Genomic DNA, 10,787 nt, shown 5'->3' with positions numbered 1-10,787 from the left:
CAATGTTTTCCAAAAGAGTTGTCCTTATTCATCTAATATAAATATCATCTGTGGACTCATTCTTTATACCCCCAAGATTCACATTAAAGCTAGTTTAAAAATAATTTGCCATTTACATATGTTTTCACTAGATTGAAAGTCAAAAGCTCTTCAACCCTTGCCATTCCGGCAACAAAAGACAGATCCACATTATCTTAAGGGTTTTGTGCAGCAAGATAGAGTGCAGGGCTTCTGAAAGAGATACGTTTCTCGCGGTGAAGGGTTAAAAGAGGACACCAAACCACCCTCTGGAAGTCATTAAGTTACAAAGCCCCAAGAAGATAAAAGTTTCCATTTTCTAAAATGTAAATCAAAAACATATTCATTAGTATTGCAAAACAAACATGCAAATCTTCACCACTTGAAAAGCTCGGCTAAATATGTACAAGGGCTAAACCCAAAAATACATCTGGTCCTCGGTTACAGAACTTGCTTTTTTGGTTTTATCTAAAGAGTTTGTCTGTCTTCCATGGTTGGCTTCTTGGATTATTGCAATTCATAATAAGCCTTTTAGCTAAGGATGAAATAAACAAAGATAAAGTCTATGTCCTCGTTTTAAATGGTCCAGATGGGATGATTTTTCCATATGTTTAGCACACCCACTGTTTATTAATCATTGCTAGCAGAGCTTAGAGGATTACTGGGTTTAGTGCCTGGGCCAGGGCTGAAATTTACAGTTTGTATAATCTCTGCACACCTTTTTAATGGTCCATCCTTTCTGGATTGTTCTTTGTGCCTAATTCAGGTTGGGTGTGTATGTCCAAACCTATGTGTGTGTGTGTGTGTGTGTGTGTCATCGTGTGTGTGTGTGACATATTATAGGGTAGAGAGTCTCAGCCAACTGATCAAGATGAGGTTTTTGTGCCCAAATTTGGATACAATATCAGTCTCAAGGAATGTGTTACATCATAACAATGACAATGTGGGTAAAACTGGCAATACTTGACTCACTACCCTTTATAGTGATTTACTTAGTGTCTGGCAATCTGTTTTTCATATGATGTTTGTTTCTCATAAACAGTTTCAACATGGGAAAGTATGGTGTCAAGATAACAGTCATATCATTCGTCATTGCAGAACTTCTATGAGCTTGCCAAAAAAAATCAGATTCTTTTATCTTGGGCTTCGTACAAGTGCTTGCATTCTGGTGATTGTTTCTTCTCAATGTGCTATATTGTGTCTTGAAACCTGACCATCACTGCCTTGGTTATGTTGTCATTTCAATTTATCATAAGTGGGAAATAAAGTCTGCGGAAGGGCCAGCCTCAGGGATGGTGAAGGAAAAAAATTCCAAGAGGCGGGAGGTGACCCTCAGACACAGTGCCACCGCTGAAAGGGGAGAACCCCAGTGAGTTTATATAGCAACGAAGACACCCGGATTATTTCCTGTAGTTTTGTTTTTTTTTTTTACTTTTTTTTTTATGGATATGGTCTTAGATAAAGTATACTACTTCTATTCTTGTAAGTGTAGCAAGCTTTAAGCATATTTTTAGTTGTACCATGCTTAAAACAACAATTTGGGAGGAATAAAGGAGAAACCTCTCTCTTTTTATATCATGATCATAAAGCCACCTTGTCAAGCTGAGGGAATTCTGACAGAAGGCTTCCATATTCGGAACACCCCCTAAAACTTGGAAAGAGAAAAAAGGGGGGGAGATATTCTTTAAAATTTCTTTTAATAGAATTGGTTAAGACAGTTAATGTAGAAAATGTTCTATTAATCATGTATGCTTTTTATAGTATTTTTACATGGGTTTTGAGATGTGGTTTTATATCTTCGACAAATGGAAGAATGGAAAGCCTCCATAAAGCATAAGAATAGACAGCTGCGGGCACAGCAAACTGAATATTCAGTCATTCAAAAAGGCTTTGAAATCACTCTGCTGGAGTCTTGTGTACAATAATTAAACTCGGAGCAAAGATCTTTTATGCTCTCTTACCCTATGCTGTGGGTGCATAACATTTGCCCTAGAAAAGAAAGAATCCTTGCTCAGAAACCAGCATTTTTCAAACGAATTACCTAAAGGAGTAGAATTTAACTTATGTCCCGAATGAAAATGATCTAACCTGCACTTGGAATGTCCATTCTATGACCCCGACAATGGTCCTAGATATTCTGGGAAATCTACACGAAAGAATCTCCTGAATCTACTTCGGAGTCGGTGTGGCCAGGAAAGTTGCTCCATTTAAAGCATTGTTGGCAGGCAGCTTGGTACCTCAGCCTCCACTATGGTGATAACCCAAGCCCATTTTCCTACACAAAGAAAAAAAAATGGTAAAATGACTAACCAAGGGAGGAAAATATTATTCTTTTTAGGCAGCTAGTACGTGTAGAGCTTATCTTGCCAACTACCTTACAGACTTCTGGCTTCATTGTCCCTCAACATTACCGTATCAATTTCTTAGTTTTGATCTCTCCTCTTCCTTCTCTTCCCACCCCCATCAGTGAACCTCAGTCTTTGCTCAGGTCCTTCTGCTGAATGAGACCTCTTCCATTGCCAAAGTCCATATTGCTGTCTCCCTTCTCTGGACCACTAACACTCACACTGACCACCTATACTGTACATATAGATACACTACCGTGTGCTGCCGTGCACCATTAATAATAGTTTCCTGTCTCAGGATGCCTGGGTGGCTCAGTCCGTTAAGCATCTGCCTTCAGCTCAGGTCATGATACCAGGGTCCTGGGACTGAGCCCTGCGTCAGGCTCCCTGCTCAGCAGGGAGTCTTCTTTTCCCTCTGCCTGCCATTCCCCCTGCCTATGCTCTCTCTCTCTCTCTGACAAAGAAATAAATAAAACCTTAAAATTAATAATAATATAGTAATAGTTTCATGTCTTTTTTCTTCTTCACTTGACTATATGCTCCTGGATAACAAGAGTTTTTTTTCTAAAATGGACCAATGACTTCACTGAGCATATGCTATATGCCAGGCACCGTGTTCCCTTCGTTATGTCACTAACTCTAGAATATAGAGTCCATGAAAACACAGTTTTGCCCACACGGTGCTGGTAAAATGAACAGGTACTACAATTCTCCAGTACCAATGAGCTCCAGTGCCAATATCAACACTGAATGCCCAGTTTTGAGAATAATTCAAATGCAATATAGAAAACCCAAACTCCATAGACATTTTAGAGGGTCACAGTCAATGGCCAGAAAAATTATTCCAGTAGAATGAAAATATTCTCTCATCTCAGAACTGGCTCACCGGTTTCATTGGTTCACTTTGTGTTACTTAAATGAACTTTGATGACACTTCATTATTTCGCCTAGATTTTCCATGGCTATGCCAGTGAGTTTTAGTCATTTGTTAGAACTCCCTGAGAGGACTGGCTAGAAATCAACATTTCTGAGTGGTTATTTTTGTCTTTTGAAAATACCTGACTAGATTATACCACATAGTAACAGCTCTATTCATTTTTCCACACATTCAGTAGTTCAGTTAAATTGGACAAGAAAAGAAGGTTCCCAAAACCATTTCGACTACTTTGCACCTCACTTGTAGATTCTATTCCTTTGGTCTTGAAAGCACCTTCATACCCCTGTAGCAAGGCAAGAGGAGCCCACCAGAAACAGTCAAGCTGCTCCCTGACAAGGAAATGGAAAGGAGAGCTAAAGCTCAAGCCCCTTTGAATTAAAATGGAAGTTCAGAGGTAGGGGTGATGCAAAATGTATACCCACACCGGAGAGATTAGCCACATAAACCCCACCCGGCACTGTACTTAACATTTTTCAAAACAGTGAAAGCCCTGGATGCCAACTGAGATGAGAAATTATAAAGCCAACCTTGGCCCAGTAGGGAGATATATTTTATCCTACCACATTTTTACATTTGCATACATGGCACCCTTCAAAGCCAGGAGTTTATATTTTCCCACCAAGGCTCAGCATGTGTGAAAAATGCTTTCCAAGAAATGAGGACTGGCTAAGATGCAAATGCAAATGTGCATTTGTGGGCAAGCAAATGCAGTTTAACCTGGACTGTGATCTTCCCTCCATACCTTGAGTTTGGAAATAACCCAAACCTCATCCCCCCGACAAGAACTTTGAACCTTGGAATTAAAAAAAAAAAAAAAATGCACAAGGAGAGAACCACTGGAAAAGCAAATGCATTTCTCAATAAAAACTATGTAACTTGAAAAAAAGGGAAGCGGGGTCAGGGGAGGGGGGGATTTGGGAGGAGATAAGCATGCTCAAGGCTGGAAATTATTTGCTAGCTCATTCTTTCTATGAAAAGGATTATCTCTGTGGCCACAAATAAGTTCCAAAGCCTCTGGTTCCATAAGAGCTTTTTTCCCCTTGGAAAAGGGACGGGACTAGAATTCTACTCTACTGACTGACAACTCTAAAAGGATTCTCATTGTAAGGGTTTGAACAGAGAGTCGTGCTTAAAGGTGGAGATCAGACTTACCTATTGCTTTCTTTTTCCACCACCCAAGATTTTCTATAGGTTGCCAAACATAGATACAGGTTTAGGTCTTAGAAGCAATAAGCTTACAAGTACATATCAGAACCAGAAGGAAGTAGTTTACGTGGGCTGGCGACAGGGAGGAAGTTGGTCAAGCCTGAGATTCCCGCTCTGTTGGATTTCATCTTGCCAGGACCTTGACCCACATTAGGTCACCCCTGAGCAACTTGAGATGATTTATGCTCAGTGGCACTGGCTCTTTCATTTTGTGTTTTTGGAAACAAAAGAAAAAAGATGTCCAAGAGAGATTACTTAGAGATTTGAAATTTTATTTAATGCATGATTATTTGCCTACATATGGCCTAGGCCTGTTTGGCATAAACTGCCAAGTATCTTAAATAGTTCCCAGGAAACTCCCAGCTTCAGCTCCACTGCCATGACTTTTCTGGACCATTTTAATTGTTCCAATAAGATGCTGCTAGTGAAGAGCCAAGCACTGATAAACCAGTAATTTGCCAATCTGGATGTGAAGACCAAACAAGGAGTACAGAAATATTCCCTCTTCAAAGAAGAATGCCTTTCCAGTGGTCATTTTGTGTTTAATTCTTTTGCGAAGAACATTTTATTTGGATCAGCTTCAATTGCCAAACATGAAAAATGACAAAAGTAGGCAATGGAGAGTGGCATCGTGCCCCAGCACGGGGTCCTAAGAAGTAAACAAATTTTCTATGGTGTGGTCCAGTGCCAGCTCACAAAGGAGAGGCCAAAATCCTAAATGATGCCTGAGCTCATAAAACTGCTCTTTCCCTTATCAAGATCAGGTTTTAGGCTCTCAGATTTCAAGAGTTTGCTTTGATTTTTATTTTTCTTAGACCAGCACATGAAGCTCTCACATGTTTTGCCTTGGGCATTAATTAATATGGGCAAATAAACACCTCACGTAGGAAAAAGCAAAATCAATTAACAAACAGGACCTATTAACTACTCATTATATATGAGGTTCTAGTCTAGATGCTCGAAGAACACAAAAGAAGAGGCAATGTGGCTCCATCTTGAGTTTTTGTAGGGCTAACTGAAGAACAGAGATGAGAAATAACAATATAATACACATTAAGTGCCAAAATATGGGTCAGACAAGCCAGTATTTTAAGACTTGGAGAAGGGCCTGGGTCAGTTAACAAAGGCCCAAGAAAACAGTTGAGATTTGAGTTGAACCCAAGGAAGAAGAAAACTCAAGCTAAGGGAAAAGAGAGGAGACGCCTTCACGGCAACAGGTAAAGTATAGAAGAAAATTCTTGCCGGTTCTGACACTGTAGTAATTAGAGTTTATACATTATTTCTCTTTTCTTAAACCTACTGGGAAACTATATACATATGTTTGCTCCTCACAAAAGGAAAAAGCCTTCAGGCAAATCAGTAATCAGTTTGAGACTGATCAGGTAAACAATTCTGCAGATACTAATGGGCCCTGTGAGAACACTAATGTGAGGGGGAAAAAAGTGAAATAGTGAATAATCAGTAATGGGAAGAAGTATAGTACCTGTGCTATAAATTTGGTCTGAAATCTACATTCTTTCAGAAGCACGTTTAGGGTAAAATGTGTCATTCTTCATTCCTGTGAATAAAGCTTCTGATGAGTTCTTTGAAGACTGAGCCTCATTCAGCTAGTAGCACTTATCTAGTAGCTAGTGTGTTTTCTAGGTTTACAGTAAGTGCTCAGAGAGTATCTGTTAAACTGAACTGTCTAAATCACATCTCAAGCCGATCAAATTGTAGACATTTGTGAGCTATATTTTTTTTTTTAGTATTAATTGGCATACAGTAAACTATGCTTGGAATAACCTCAGAAAGTATTTCCTTACACTGTTACACTTTTCATCTCTTTCTGTACATTATAAATGAAACCTTTTGGTTCAACCCATCTATACCATCTTTGAACATAGAGAAAGGGGTGAGGATTTGCGTAATTCCCCTTATCCCGGTCCCTAATGTGTTTCTTAAGTTCTTGTGTAAAAATGAGCACAATCCATGCAGCAAGGTGAAGCTGACCTCAGTATGATGACATTGATTAAAAAAAAAAAATCTTAGGTCTGGAATTAGTGTGTGTTATCACGGTGGCACTAGCTTGCAGAGGAGTTACATGCAAATGAGTTCCGGTCTATCTCTCAAAGCAATAACAATTCACAGTAGAAAGTATATGATGTTCTGAACACTAATTGAGTCAGTCAGAAATTAAAAGAACTATGTGTACAAAACATAATGAGCAGATTTATTAGGGGAAAACACACAGCTGAAGAGGGAACTATTGAGCCAGCAAAGAAACTATGGAAAAAGTTGCCCAACATAATTGCAAGGCTTCCCATTGACTTCTGGACAGCCTTCTTGATCCCCCAAAGATATAAACTATTTCAAGTCTGCTTTTGGCTGCTCAACTCTTTTTTTTCTTCAAAGAACTTATAGATCCCACTATAAATAAAGATCCTATATAGGCTACCAGTTGAAATGAGGGTCCTGTCATAATAATAAGGGAATCCAAAGCAAAGCAAAAACTCATCTTAATTCATCACTGCACACATGTGACCACTTTGAATTTTCATCTGGGTCATTAACAAACACATTCGTGATTCATGACTATTATGTTTTTCTTTCCTGGCACATATATAAGCCTGGCATTATTCAATTTCCTATCCTCCAAATCTCTATTGAACAACAGCCATGTGTGGTTGGTACCAGAGCAGTAGCTCCATTTCTAGGTCCCATGGATATAATCATGAATAAGTCTTTGTCACTCTCCTCAAGATGCTCATTATGATAGATACAATCAAATAAAAGGTGATCTTCATGGCTGTGAACTTATAATTGAAGACAGAAGACATTAGCTCAACACACAAATGGATGCAGAAACAACACAACAAATGATGGCAACGTGAGTGCCTTAATGTCAAGAGAAGGTTAGCCTTTGGGACCAACCAAGAAGAGTGATTATCTTGTGAGAACAGTGGATACAGAGAGCCTAGAGGGGAACAAAATCTTGGATAAGGAAGCATTGAGCATTGAGACATACTTACTCCCTCTGGGTCCCGTTGAGCCTTCAATGACTTTCCCACAGGTGTTTTTCTCCTGCCATTGGAAGAATCACTTGGGAGACAGCCAGCAGTAATGTTCGTCTTTGTCTTTGCAAACCACACCCAAACCCACAATGAGAGAACTCCCAGGCAGAGATGCCAACCTTAGACACAAAGCATAATACAGCAGATACAGAAAAATGACTCAGTTTTAGAAAGAGGAAAAGGCTGGTCAGACAGATGGGACCAGGACACACTTTAATGGAGCCCATAATGCCTAGTCCAGAGCTTCCTGGAGTGACTGTCATCAAAAGTTAAACCACTCCTGGGTTGCCTTAAGAATTAGAGAAACACTTAAGCAACTAACTCTTTCACATGTTGAACCTCACTGTAAACTAAAAACATATTTACATGACTTTACAGTTTCCCCAAATCACCAGATCTTCCAAATACATATTTGGCCCTCAAATACAGCTGGAGCTCAGCCAACAAAAAAGGGGGGGGGGGTGGGAGCTTTCTCAACTCTCCCATTGTCTCCCTTATCCCTAGCTGGATAGAACATAAGAGCTTACCTTAGCTAACGGACCTATAATTCTCCTTCACACTTCCATGAGGATCAGGCATTTGGTTCTTTCAAATCTTCAGGTTATTAACTTTTATTTGGCACTTCTGGGTTTTAAGTCTGGTGTTTTCAAGCCAGTGCTGTTGTTCCTGATCGGTTTAGATGCAGCTTGGCGTCCATGAAAGAAGGCAGTCATATTCTCAGCACCTTCATTTGGCCTCTAAGCTATTTCTCTCCTGTAAGTCCTTGTAGGAAAAGATGGCTGTTGTCATCCCAAACCTCTGATATCACTTTCCTCTCTATTACTATGCATCCATCTATCTATCTATCTATCTACCAATGTACATACTATATTTCCTCTATATTACTCTCTCCTCCACCTCTACATGTCCCCAACCTCCCCAGTCTCTAAAGGGCCCCCTCCTTATTGCTCTAAGTTTGTCAGAGATGACAAAGAGAGATTGCTCTCAGTTTAAGGCTGGTTCATCTGCTAATCCTATCAGGGTACTGATTCAATACTTCAATTATTTTATTTAAGTGCCCCTGTTAGGTATTGTGACATAAAAAAGAAAAACTGATCATCTCTAGCTTCCTGCTTTTAAAGGGTGAGCAGCAGTAGGAATATCTAAATGTAAGTAGAAAAAGAGATGCTCCCATAATTTGTAAGTCGCTTTATGATTTGACAAGTATTTCCTCATTTAATATTTTGCTTAATCCTTAGACAAATCCATCATCTCCATTTTACTGGGATAGAACCCTGAAGGTTAGTGCAGTCCAGTGACTTTTCTGAGGGTACTTGACAGTAAGGGAGCAGCAACACAACTTGAATCCAGGAATTCCAACCCCATAACCCTTTGCTTTTTCCCAAGTGTGGTGATGTAAGAAAAGTACAAAGAAGGTGCTATTGGAATTCAGAGGAGGAAACAGCATGAAAAACTGGGATGTTCTCAAAACCACATCACAGATGAGTTTCTCCTCCAGGCATCTGGCTGCAACGTCTCCAGGAACCAGTTTATCAAACAGTTGCTGCAAGTCCAGCCAACAGGGTCCTTTCCTGGAGCTGCTTCTCTGTCACACAGAAGAGGCCATTGTGGTCACCCCATTGTTTTCAACTGCTTTGGAACATCAAGTTTATCTTTATAATTGCACAGGTGTTAAGGCTGCCAGATTCCTGTATTGAACAACAAAAGGACAGTAATTATCAGATTTTTAGTAGGAGAGTTGAGTTAAAAGGAGAGGCTCAAAGTCCTTAAGCTGATTTAGCCATCTCTAAACCAGGACATTGCAACATCAGAACTTTAATAACTTTAGTAATATTTTCATCCAACAAATATCATGAAGTTTCTACTTCATGCAACCCACTGTGCTAAGTGCTGGTGTTACAAAATTGAACAAGCTAATGGTGTAAGGCACATGCATTGAGCATGAGTGCCTACTTCTGAATTATATGTTATACACTGGAGACATTTTGCTTTTCTGGACAGTGGGAAAAGCCATTGACACACCATTCCAATTTAATATAACACTGTCTGTAATAGACTTCTCCCATGTTGAGTCTTATTGTCCAGTCAAAAGTTTTTATAATCAAATTCTCCACACAAAACTTCATCCTCAAGTATTTCCTGATGATGCACTTGGGGAATCCTATTTTGATGGACTTTAAGTCATTTGGGTCTTCCTTGGGAAGGAGTGACAACCATGTGAGATCTGTCCCTATCTCTGCCCCAAGCTGCTTTCTCTCTGACCTTCTTAGAGTTATGGCAATCACTCATTTGAAAACTGAAAAACTAAACCAAATCTCACTGTAGCCTCCCAAAGCAACTGCTGATAGCAAAGTTGAAAAGCCAATATTTCTGGCTCGTCCTTCCTCTGCCAAGAAAGAAGTTTACCCTGGGATGGCCTCCCACCTAGCAGGAGTGGAACAGAACTCTCTCTTTCAGCCTGGCATTTTCCATCATGCAGGTGAAAACTTTCCCGGTCTTCAAGTCCCAGCAGCTGGGCTATGGAAAAAGTGGGTTCATTATTCGGAGGAGCCCAGCTTTCCTGTGATCTTCTCCTCTTCCTCTTCTTTTATCTCTTCTTCCTCCTTCTCCCCCTCCTCCCCTTCTTCTTCCTCCTCCTTCTTTTCCTCCCTCTCTTTCTCCTCTTCCTCCACCTCTTCAACATTTCAGTTTCTGCATTGCTCAAGAGGCAAAAGGAATTAAGGCTACCCAAACAAACAAAACCATTTTCTCAGAGCTCCTCCATAGGACGAGGAGGATTTTTGATCCATAAGATCAAACATTTATCAGGAATGAGCATCACTTTCGCTGAGTTTACACAAAGGCACTTAGATCTCTGGGTCAGACTGGCTCTTGGGAAGAGACATTTTCCACCAAGATGATTTGAATGCCCTAAGGAAGGAAATAACAATGTGATTTTGGATAAATTATTTGACCTACCTGGATGTTCATTTCTTCAAGTTCCAAATAATATTTAGATTTATCTAAATTAACCATGCTGTTAACTATTACGGAACTACTCATTCTGATAAATGCCAAGAAGACAAGCATGGTAGAAAAGTTTTCAGGAAAATTTAATTCTCAAGATAGGAAAAAAAAATTTTTTTGTTGTTTTAAGACAGCAAAACCTTTACCCACGGAAGCCAAGGAGACAATCAAATCACAAATGCACCAAAAGATCATTTCCAAAGGTGTGTCTCTCAGAATTAG

The sequence above is a fragment of the Neovison vison genome, chromosome 4, assembly GCF_020171115.1.
Source record: "Neovison vison isolate M4711 chromosome 4, ASM_NN_V1, whole genome shotgun sequence".
In the NCBI taxonomy this organism is placed as follows: Eukaryota; Metazoa; Chordata; class Mammalia; order Carnivora; family Mustelidae; genus Neogale; species Neogale vison.
The sequence above is the reverse complement of the archived record's forward strand: the minus strand, read 5'-3'. Positions refer to the sequence as shown.